Source organism: Gekko japonicus, unplaced genomic scaffold (assembly GCF_001447785.1).
Source record: "Gekko japonicus isolate JY-2015 unplaced genomic scaffold, Gekko_japonicus_V1.1 scaffold1220, whole genome shotgun sequence".
NCBI classification, from domain to species: Eukaryota; Metazoa; Chordata; class Lepidosauria; order Squamata; family Gekkonidae; genus Gekko; species Gekko japonicus.
The window spans coordinates 151,045-160,171 of NW_015174879.1; positions in this window are offsets into that span (position 1 = coordinate 151,045).

A 9,127-nucleotide genomic window follows, 5' to 3' on the forward strand; every position below is an offset into this window, starting at 1 on the left:
TTAGTGTTTTTATTCATATTGAATTTTTGTCAAATTCAAATTTGACAAAAATTTGCCACATAAGCTCATAGAAGCAAAACTCTGCTTTCATCAGATGCATAAAGCTTCGATAACCAGACCTGGAGGAGCAACTCAGTCAAATGTTCCAAATGTATCCATTGCTTAATGTAGATTCAGGTCGGAAGCTGTGTTGGTCTGAAGCAACGGAACAAAGTTTTGAGTGGCACCTTGAAGACCAACCAAGTTTAATTCTGGGTATAAGCCTTCACATGCAGGCACACTTCTTCAGATGTGTTTCAGACAATGCTCCCTCTAAGCTGCAGAGTCTTGTGAGCAACAATTCTACTTTGTGAGCTGCCTACTAGCATTAAAAGTTGTGAGCGAGCGATTTGGCTACTGCCTAAATTAGTTTGCTCTGGAGCCGTCCTTCCTGAGCAAAGACAAAAGTGTGTGAGCCGGAGGCTACAAGACTGTGCGCTAGCTCACACTAACTCAGCTTAGAGGGAACACTGGTTTCAGATAGACTTCAATACACACGAAAGCTTATACCCAGAATTAAACTTTGTTTGAAAGGTGCCGGTGGACTCAAACTTTGTTCTACTGCTTAATATGTAAAATATGGATTGGTTGGCTCAGTGGATAAGTCAGGCCCTCTATCTCAGAAGCCCTTACTCAGTTGCTGAAGTTCTGGTTGATACTCAGTGTTTAAGAGGGACACTGCACATGCTCAGAGACACTTATTTGTTACGTTTTCACATGTCTGAAGTCTAAGCCTCTCACATGCTGTATCCTGAAATAAACATAAAGAAACACCATGTTAGAACAAAGCACACACTACTAATATGCACTTGTGTCTTCTTGATTTAAATGCAGTAGAGACCCTAGTGTATCTAATACATATTCATTATAATACAAAAACCTAAAGAACATTATATATCTACTAATAGAGAAGCCCACAGCTACAGAGACCTATTCCAGTGCTGTAGACGATCTTGCTCCTGATAAGAGACTGATGGAGGTTGCAACAGTCGTAAATGATGAGAGATGCAGCAGGCTGTTATGTGAAATAAAGCAAGAAACAGGAAGTCCTCTGACTCCATGGCAGAGTGGCGAGTTGAACCCAGGTTCAGCACTGTAACCTGTTAAGTCGCTCGCTTAACAAAGAAAGTCGGAGAGTGATTCAGCTAGAACACAACTTTATTCTTCCACTCGAACACAACTCCAACACGGATCAACATCTGATAGCCGGAACAGCCTTTACATTGCAGCTGTCCTGCTTTTAAATATTCCCAGCTAATGTAGCCACACCCACTGTACAAATACCAACCAATAAGGTTGTTCACATAAGGACCAATCACGGATGTTGCCGCTCAGGGAGATTGCTTGAAGGTGATTGGTTAGGTGCTTCCTGGGCTAGTAACACGATTGGATGGATTTGGATCCTAGCCCAGGACGAAGCTTTACATTCCGCTTCAATTAGATGTTTCACAACATATCATGCATTCAAGGCAGCTTTGAATACACTACATAACCGCTACCCCTCACTAGCGCTCAACGTAGAAAATTATTTATTTATTTAATTCGATTTGTCTCCGGCCCTTCCCGCCAAAGCAGGCTTCTAGAGATAGGTAATCATTCGCCGGGAGGGGAAAGCCGCAAGGTATAGCTCAACCTTGTCAGATCTCAGAAGCTAAGCAGGGTCAGTATTTGGACAGGAAACAACCCAGGAAGACTCGGCAGGGGCAGAGAGCAGGAAACCACCTCCGCTTCTCACTTGCTTTGAAAGCCCCTTGCTGGAGTCGCCGTAAGTCGGTTACAACTTGACAGCGCATACGTAGGTCATCGTTTACCGAGAGAGCATGCATCTCTTAACTTCCCTGTCCAGGATCTCACAGCCAAAGGCTCTTAAGAGATAGGAGGAATCCTAGTGTTATTATCTGTCCCTGCCATATGTAGGACATGTGGGTTTCCAAAAGCAGCTGGCCAATGCGCAGGCTCTGCTGCAAATCACACAAACCAACGCCTTCCTGTCCCTTGGGAGAGAAGTGAAGGTTCTGGTTTGTAAGTTCAGAAAAAAAAAGAAGAGATCGACACCTTGCAGAAGTTAGTGGGGCTCTGCCCGGCTGGGTGAGGAAGTTAATCAGCACTGCACAGGCTGTTCGGGATGAGGCCAAGCAGATGGTGAGGCTCTGAAATGGCAAAACGGGAAGCAGATGTGGCCACCGCTTCTCCCCATGCATAACTGGGAACCAGCCAGTTGGGGAGGAAATTTGCATGACAGGGATAATTTGGTACCAAAACTAAACCCCCTCGAAGCGATCTGCATGGATCTGGGTGCAGTTGGCTGTTTTCACTTCTTGTTTCCCGGTTTCTGCACTGGGCCTCAGCGTGTTTCCCAGCAACGCATTCGCTCAGGGAATACAAACTGGCCTAAGTCAGACGCAACGACTGAAGTGTCATAAGAACATGAGAGAAGCCATGTTGGATCAGGCCAGTGGCCCATCCCGTCTAACACTCCGTGCCACACAGTGGCCAAAACCCAGGTGCCATCAGGAGGTCCACCAGTGGAGCCAGAACTCCAGAGGCCCCCCCACTGTTGCCCCCCAAGCACCACGAAGACAGAGCATCACTGCCCCAGACAGAGTGTTCCTATCTATACCTTGTGGCTAATAGCCACTCATGAACCTCTGCTCCATACGTTTATCCAATCCCCTCTTGAAGCTGTCTATGCTTGTAGCTGCCACCACTTCCTGCAGCAGTGAATACTACATGTTAATTACTCTTTGGGTGAAGAAGTAATTCCTTGTATCTCTTCTAAACCTACTGCTCATTGATTTCATTGAGTGCCCACAGGGTTGCCAGACCCCCCCCCCCGGGTCTGGAGGGGTTTACCCAGTTTGGGGGGGTTCAGTCTTCCACCAGCGGGGGAAGCCCTGCCCCCAAGCCTGGACACCCACAGCCACCCCTCTCGCTTCTCTCTTGAGAGAGGGGAGGGAGAGGGGTGGTTGCAGGCTGTGGGCCTGAATTCCAGGTGGCATTGCTGCTTGGAGAATGAATTCATGGGGCCCACCGGCTGCACGGTGGGGACCGGCACCTGTGCACTCGATCTCCAAGCAGGGGCTGTCGGCTCCTTCCTTGCAAGAGGCGATTTTGCCTCTTGCACGGCAAGAGCGCTTGGCCCTCACTTCCCCCCAGACCATTTAAAGTAAAGTTTCTTTTTAAATTGTAGGGGGAAAACGGGGACGTAATGATGTCACACAGAGTGACATCATCATGCAGGGAGAGGCCATCCCCCCCTCCTGGAATGCCGCCTAATCTCCCCGCCGGGGAGAATACAGACCCGGCAGCCCTAGGTGCCCACGAGTTCTTGTATCACGAGAAAGGCAGAAAAATACTCTACCTTCTCTATCGCGTGCATAATTTTGTAAACCCCTCTCATGTCACCCCCCAGTTGTCGCTTCTCCAAGCTAAAGAGCCCTAATCTCTTCAACCTTTCTTCATAGGGAAGGTCTTTCATCGCCTTAATCGTTTCAGTTGCCCTTTTCGGCACTTTTCCTAATGCCAGGGCTATTTTTGGGCAGGAACGCACAGGAACGGAGTTCCGGCTGGCTTCCAAGTTGGCCACACCCAGCAGGCACGCATTAGCATAATAGGCCACACCCAACAGCAGAAACCCATTAGGATTGGCTACATTAGGGGTGTGTGGCCTAACATGCAAAGGAACCCCACCCCGGCGTGTGCATCACCAGGAAGTGATGTTATGACGCCGGGCACGCTGGGGGTGGGGCCACGGTCATCTGAGGGAAAACTCTCCCGCAGACCGGGAGTCCCCCAGTAAGGAGATTTTTCTACTTGGCAACCCTACAAGAAAGGAGCTCTGGTAGCCGTGAGGAGAGGAAGCCAACAATTTCAGTACTAGGCTACAAAGATGAGGGCCATCAATCAACAGTCACATGAACAAATGAAGCCGCCTTATCAGGCCACTGGTCCATCAAGGTCTGTCTTGTCTACTCAGACGGGCAGTGGGTCTCCAGCTCTCAGGCTGAGGTCCTCCTTCACATCACCTACTACCTGATCAGTCTGCAGTTTTTATTGGTTACCTCCATACATATTTTTCATTATACCTCAAGACCAGTCAAGGAAATCCCCACTCATTGTCCTGGTTCCTGGGGCCATCCACAAACTGGTTTGCTCTTTGGCCTTTAAGGGTAACCTGGGGTCGAGAAACCTGTGTGGGCAGCTTGGAGATTAACATCACCTGCTCGTGGAGCCTGCTGTCAAAGGCACTTCTACAGTTCGACTATGGCTCTGGGCAAGGGCTGTGGCTCATTGGCAGAACACGTGCCTTGCGCGCAGGTCGTCCCGGGTTCAACCCCCAGCATTTTCAGTTAAACGTATCAAGTAGCAGATGATTCGGAAAACCTCTTGTCATGAACCTGGGCCTATAGGGGTGCGGCCTACAGGCTCGAGGGAGGCTACACCACTAGTTTGGTGTAGTGGTTAAGTGCGCAGGAGAACCGGTGTAACAGGCCGGATTAACCCCCCGGCCAGAGTAACCCCGGGGTTACTCTGGCCTAGCCTAGAATAACCCCGGAGGGGTTATTGAGGGGTTATTCTGGCCTAGCCTAGAGTAACCCCAGGTTAATCTGGCCAGCTGTAACAGGCCAGATTCACCTCCCCCCGGCCAGAGTAACCCCGGGGTTACTCTGGCCTAGCCCAGTGTAAGCCCTGCCGGGCCAGGCCAGAGTAACCCCGGGGGTTAGTCCAGACGGGGGGTTACTCTGGGCTAGCCCTTACTAACCCCCGCCTGGCCAGAGTGGTAAGTTAAATGTCAGGTGAATCCAATCTCTTCTTCTTTTGAGTGTCTTCTGCTTCAGGCTGTCATTTGCAGAGTCACTAGGATAATCATCATGGGACTTGGGTGCCTTCTGAGTCCTGTGGGTCTCTGGGTCAGGTTATAAGTGGAGTGCCCTCGGTATTGGGGCTTCCCAAGAGTAAAAGGCAGCGCCTCTGGCAACAGAAGGTGGTTCTCTTTGGTTATTGGGGAAGTACGGTATCTCTCTTAGTAGGAAAAGACAGCAGCCCCAGAAAGCAGGCCTGGGGGGTTAATCTGGCCTGGGGGGGCGTTATTCTAGCCTAGGCCAGAGTAACCCCGGGGTTTCTCTGGCCGGGGGGTGAATGGGGGGTTATTCTAGCCTAGGCCAGAGTAACCCCGGGGTTTCTCTGGCCGGGGGGTGAATGGGGGGGTTATTCTAGCCTAGGCCAGAGTAACCCTGGGGTTACTCTGGCCGGGGGGTTAATCTGGCCTGTTACACCGGGTTTGATTCCCCACTCCTCCACTTGCACCTGGCTGGATGACCTTGGGCAAGTCATAGTTCTGATAAGAGCTGTTCTTGAAAAAGAGCAGTTCTCTCAGAGCTCTCTCAGCCCCACCTACCTCACAGGGTGATGTTTTGTGGGGAGGGGAAGGGAAAGGAGTTTGTTGGTGGTACGCTTATGGTACAGAGGCTGTGCAGGAAGCTATATTCCAAATATAGCAACACGGAGGATAAAAGTAGCTGTATGAAACCCTGGTTTCTTGGCACAGCTGGTAGCAATCCAGACTGATGACAATCCTGTTGAGAGTCCCTCCTATCGAAGCCTGTTGATTTCAGTGGTCTTTGAGCAAAGGATTCCAATGTACAGGCACTGCACTGCACATTCTGCGGTCATCATCTGACCAGGTTCAAGAAAAGGGGAAGACATCTTCCAGTAGTTGTTGGTTATTTTAAGACCCATGAAATTCCAAAGAATAACACATTAAGTAACCTCCTGAGCTCTGCCCCTCTTGATTCGTGTCGACACAGGTCGAATCTGCATTTGTCTTTCCCACCGGTGTCCAAGCCTTCTGACTCCGTCTTCAAAGAAAGCTGTCTACGTTTGCTTTCCGTTTCGCACCTCAACAATGCTAGCTTACTTGTGCATGTCTGCATATGTTTATTGCCCTCTCATGGCGGCTCCACTCTCATTGCACCTCTGCACCGTTTTAAGTGAATGTTCGCCAAACAACTTTCAAACAAGCATAGAGAAAGGCGGAATCTGCATTTGTCTTTCCCACCGGTGTCCCAGCCTTTTGACTCCGTCTTCAAAAAAGCTGTCTACATTTGGTTTTCACACCTCAAGAGTGCTAGCATACTTTTGCACGTCCACATATGTTTATCGTCCTTTCGGGACAGCTCCACTGTCATTGCACCTCCACACTGCTTTAAAAGAATCTTCTCCAAACAATATTCAAACAAGCATAGAGAAAGACAGCGTCACAGCAGCACGGAAATGATTTTAAAATGCAAATGCAGATTCGACACAGTGTTTTGTGAGCTCTGCTCATGAGCCTTTAACAGCAGCTTGAGATGCAAAAGGGTGGCAGATGAAACTTCCCTGTCTTGGAGAACAGGATTCTCCACGGTGTGGAAAACGTCACTTGCTTGTATATGTGGCAGGCAGATATTAAAGGTGCAGGAGCAATCATAAAATGGGGGGGAACACCCCTCCTTTTATCTTGTCCTAAACAGAATGTAGCCCTGACCTGGATAGCCCAGGATAGGCCAATCTTGTCAGATCTCAGTAACTAAGCAGGGCCAGACATGACTAGTATTTGGACGGGAGACCTCCAAGGAATACCAGGGTCGCTACATGGAGGAAGGGAATGGCCAACCACCTCTGAACATTGTTAGCCAAATTGCCTTAAATTATCAATTAGTATAGGTGAAGTTATGATTATTAATGGGCAATAGGCAAATTCGGCTTCTCACCAGTGTATACAGAAGTGCCACCCTTGCTGTAAGTATCTGAACGGACACAGAGACTGGATGTAGTGAAATATAATATCTCTTTACTGGAAGGTATATATCATTCAAACAATACACAAACACACACACATGTATACATATGCTAGGAAATAAAGATAGATTCTTAACACAGTCGCTTTAGCAGGATATTCGTTGGTTGGGCAATATTTACCTGTCTTCATTAGTTGAGCCGTCCCAATGGAAGAATGGAGGGGTTTAGGAATAGAAAATGGGGAACACGTGCTCTGAACCAGCAGAACCACGTGGACTCTAGCTGCAGATCTAGAGTTCAAAGATGGAGGTAGGGTATGTGGATAGCAAGCTGGGCATAAGAGGGTTAAAGCCAAGCCCGTAGCTAATGCGGGGCCCATGGGGCCTGGCCCCCTAGCTTTTCTTCCAGGCCCCTTCCCCCCTGGGCTGGCTCCAAAGTGAATTAATGTAATTAACTTTGATTTAATGAGCTGCACCACCCCTGAGGCCCCCCTCCCCAAAAGAGCCCTAGCTACGGGGCTGGTTAAAGCTTCGATAGGGGTCGTGGAGAGGGTAATAGAGAGAGACCATGTGGTTGGGCAGTATCTTTTATAACGTAGTATGGGGAGGCTGGCTAGGCTGGCCACATCCCCCTGTGACACTACCTGTAAGCCCGTCCCATAAACATACTATTGGCTGGCTGGAAGAGGGGAGGGGGTCTAAGGAGCGGTCAATATTGAGAGCTAGAAACTTGATCTGGGGACTGGCACCTGGGTGAAGGATGATTGAATCAGGAAGGCTGAATGACTCATCAGGCTAGGGCTATTGTCTCTTGATTAGATTTGTAGGTAGCTGGAAGAGGAGGGGGGGGAGAGGTTGCCTACATGTGCTGGAAGAAACTCCTAATGGCGTCTGGAGTTCTCTGTCCTCATGATTTTCCATGGCATGGCATCTGAGGCTTGGTGCTGGCTTATGGAACTGCTTCATCTCACAGCAGGTAGGATGGCTGGTGACCCTGGACTATCACTGCGGCAGCAACACTAAAGGAAGGTGTCCCTCTTTCAGGTGCGCAGTCTCAACAGGTATTCTCAGGTCTCCATGTTGTACAGTCCCTTTGCACAGTTCATATTCCATAAAAACACACTGATAGGCTTGCATGGCAACAACATCTCTTGCCTTGAAAACCCTATGGGGTCACCAGGACTCGGCTGCAACTTGACTTTCCACCAAACAGAATATAAACAGTGTGCCAGTCCACTCTATATTGTTTTATGCCTGATTGGCTGGAAAGGCTTCAGCCAACGAATCGTAGGAATTGTAGTTTGGTTCTGAGACTGATCTCTGAGAATCTCTCCTTTCTGTTACGGAATAGACACACTCCAAATGAGAGGTTAGGAGAAGAAATGTTAATGTGCAAATCTGCAGTATAGAATATGTGGGAGAATATTTATTTTTTAAAAAACGATTTAGCAACACCATGGATGGTTATTTAACTAGTGGCAATTTTTAAAGAGGATGATCTCCCAACTAGAAGAGAGAGACAGAGGTATCCAGATTAGCTTCCAAATGGCTGAGCAATATTTTGGTTATTCAAAAGCAGAGGAAATGTACTGGAAGCGTCGCAAACGCAAGTAGGAAGGAGTGGAAAATTGGGTGGAAAATTGATGCCTCGGATGCAACAAGAATGGCTATTCTGCATTCCAAAAGGGATAATATTTTTTTTAAAAAAATGGAAGGGGGAATCCTGCTATCCATTGTCTGCACATCGAGCAAATTCATAAGTCTCTCCTCCATGTTTTGTTTGATTTTTAATCCTCAGAATTGTTCTCAAGAAGCTGCTTATACCACTGCTGGGGGGGAAAGGAACGTGTAATATCTTCTCCCTGTTGGAGATTAAGGCAGTTTGACAATGTGATTTTCAACATGAAAACAATACAGTGTAGGGCTACCAAGTCCCCTCGGGGGGTGGAAATCCTCCCGCCCCAGAGGCCCATTCCCCGATGCCGGGGAATCGGGCCCCGGGGGGAACCCTGCCCCAGTGTGCACGTCACAGGGAAGTGACGTTATGACGCCGGGCACACTGGGGGCGGGGCCACGGTGGCCGAAAGTTCCATAGGTCCTGACCTGGATCCTAGCCCTCCGGTTGGCGCGGCTAGGATCCACTCGGGCCACTGTCTCCCAGAGCGAAGCTCAGAGGCTTCGCGTGACCGCATGGAGAACTCGCCTCGCATGTGGCCGGGTTTAGATACATTACACCCTTAAAAATTGCAACCCCAATGGCTGCATTTGGCAACACAAAGGGTCAGGTCACACGGACATTTAGTGCTGGC